This window comes from Falco cherrug, chromosome 4 (genome assembly GCF_023634085.1).
Source record: "Falco cherrug isolate bFalChe1 chromosome 4, bFalChe1.pri, whole genome shotgun sequence".
Taxonomy (NCBI): Eukaryota; Metazoa; Chordata; class Aves; order Falconiformes; family Falconidae; genus Falco; species Falco cherrug.
This window is the reverse complement of record NC_073700.1, coordinates 76,442,763-76,445,215: the sequence shown is the minus strand read 5'-3', so window position 1 is coordinate 76,445,215 and position 2,453 is coordinate 76,442,763.

The following is a 2,453-nucleotide window of genomic DNA, read 5'->3' as shown; positions in this document are numbered from 1 at the left end:
GGAACTCTCTTTTCTGAGGCCTTTTTGACACACTTGGCAAATTGAATATCTGTAATACACAGTGTAATGTTACCCAGGAATAAGGAATAAAAGGATCGCGTGATTGGGAGCTATATAAAACAATGCTACAGACTAGACCACAGATTCCTCACCCCTACTTTGATCCAAGAGACACACACGTACCTGACTGGTGAGAAAAGATTTCCATGTGCTGCATTTGCAGCATGTTCTGTGGCAGGAAAGACATAATACAGTTTCAGAGAGACATCATCGATGAGTTTAAATACAGAAAGTAGTATACAACAGTCAGAGTCTTTTTTTATGTTTGCAGGACACATTGTGAATTGTAACTACAGGTTCTTGCAACAGGTAGCTTCACTGTCTCCACTAGAGTAACTGTTTTCCAGGTCTAAAATACTGTGACTTTGTATCTCAGGAGTTGGAACGTTGCTGAGTTGCTCTGAAAATCTGAAATAATGCCAGTGCTTTTGTTTTATTACATGGGTTTTGATCTAGACCTGTGTGCTAGAACTACAAAAGTTTGTATACAACTAGCAGTGAGGAAGATTGAGGGAGCCTTATCATATGATACATGATACATGATACATTTAGTTTAATATTAGATCTTCAAAACCAGTGACAACAAAGATAGCTTGTCATAATTAAAAGACAGCAAATAGTACCAGATATGTCTTGCTAGCCCCCTCTTCATCTCAAAAGTAAGACCATGTTCAAACTGTAGAGATCCAGTGATGCAAGATATCCCTAGCTTAGTTCTGTGTGGAAGATGTTTCTCCTAAAAACATAACTACATTCAGCAGAGCTTGTAAGACAAGTGCTGAAGGAGATCTGGCATTTAATGAGCACAGAGAAGACTGAGATGCATTTTAATTGAAGGTATGGAAATATTTGTTGGCTGTGTGTGGTTTTGACAGCTTTGCAAAAGTGGCTACTGTTTCAAAATTCACACTGGTGAATTTGCCTTTGAGTTTCATATAGAAACCTAAGCATGATTTAATACTGCATGACTTGGCTAGCAGCTGAACACAACAGACTAATTGCTAAGTGCATGTGAGAAGAGGTCCAAAACTAGGAGATCAGCTACAAACATTTGACTTGAAATGTTTGATGCTTTTGATTTATGTTTCTTTTAACAAATATGAAGTTAGCTTAGGACAAAACATTTTCAGGAAAAGTAAGCTAGAACTGGTAAGACAGAAGGGAAATTCAGAAGCATGGCTTTTTAAGCTAAAACATCAGACAACTGATATAGTAACAAGACCCAAACACCTTATAGCCACATCTACAGACTAACTTATTTACAACTATTAAGGCACTTGGGCTACAGAGATGAAAAATGTGACAGCGTTTTCTCTACTTGTAAAAAGTTAAAATAGTGATGAGAGAAGTCTCTGTCTGGTACTCTATCTGGTATATTTCTGTCTAAAGTACCTCAACTTTTGCAGTTCTTATAGAGTGAATCAAAGAAGTCTATGTCCCTGCCTGTGCCAAGGAAATTGTTATAAAGAGTGAAAGAATGAAGAGAAAGGTTAAAAGAACTAAAGTCTGAGGGAAAGGAAAAACTTCAGTCTCATAGGTTTTTTTTTTAGTTTGCCTCTGAATCTGTCACCACAGATTATGTGGTTTAGGAACCTGATAAGAGCAAATTGTCACTTCCCTCCTACCCACATGTTGGTGTCCTTTACCCAGAAAGGAAAGGCTGGTGCCTGTCTATGCCTTCTCCTAATACAAATTCTGTGCGCAATTACATCGTGCACCCAAACTGAAGAACACAGAAGTGCTCCAAGAGCCTCTGCTGGACACAGCCATCACACTATCTTTGCTTTGGAGAAGTTTGTTGGAAGCAAGGAGTTTCCTTTTTTTTTTTTTTTAAAAAAAAATGTCCCAGAGCATGCAATGTAGTTAAAGGTTTGTTTTATTTAATATTAACTAAACTAAAAATCCATCCAAACTAGTTATCAGGCAAGATTGTTCCCACATGCTTGAGACATCCTACTGAGGTAGAAGGAATTTCAATCTGAAGGTTGTCACTCCTCTCCAGGGAGTCAAAGATTGCTCTAAAAGCTCTCTTAAAATAGACACCTCACTTCTGATAGCCAAAATCAGGTTAAATAAAACCTAACCGTGACAGCTGAGACATAGACCAGTGAATCCAATAGAAAGATTCATGAAAACCAATAAAGTCAGCAGGACTGCTTAAATTTAACTATCTGGCATAAGTTTTCATGGTTAATTTTAAAGGCAAGGCTCTTCAGCACCTTGCAGAACCATTACTTGTTTTACACCTAAATCATACAGAAAAATATAAGTACATGAATATTTATGTGCTGAAGAAAGTTCAGGTCATAAAGACTTACAAGAAGTGCTGGGGCCTAGCTGTCAGAAACTCCTGCTGAGCTAACCATCTGTCTATAATCACACATCTATCAGTT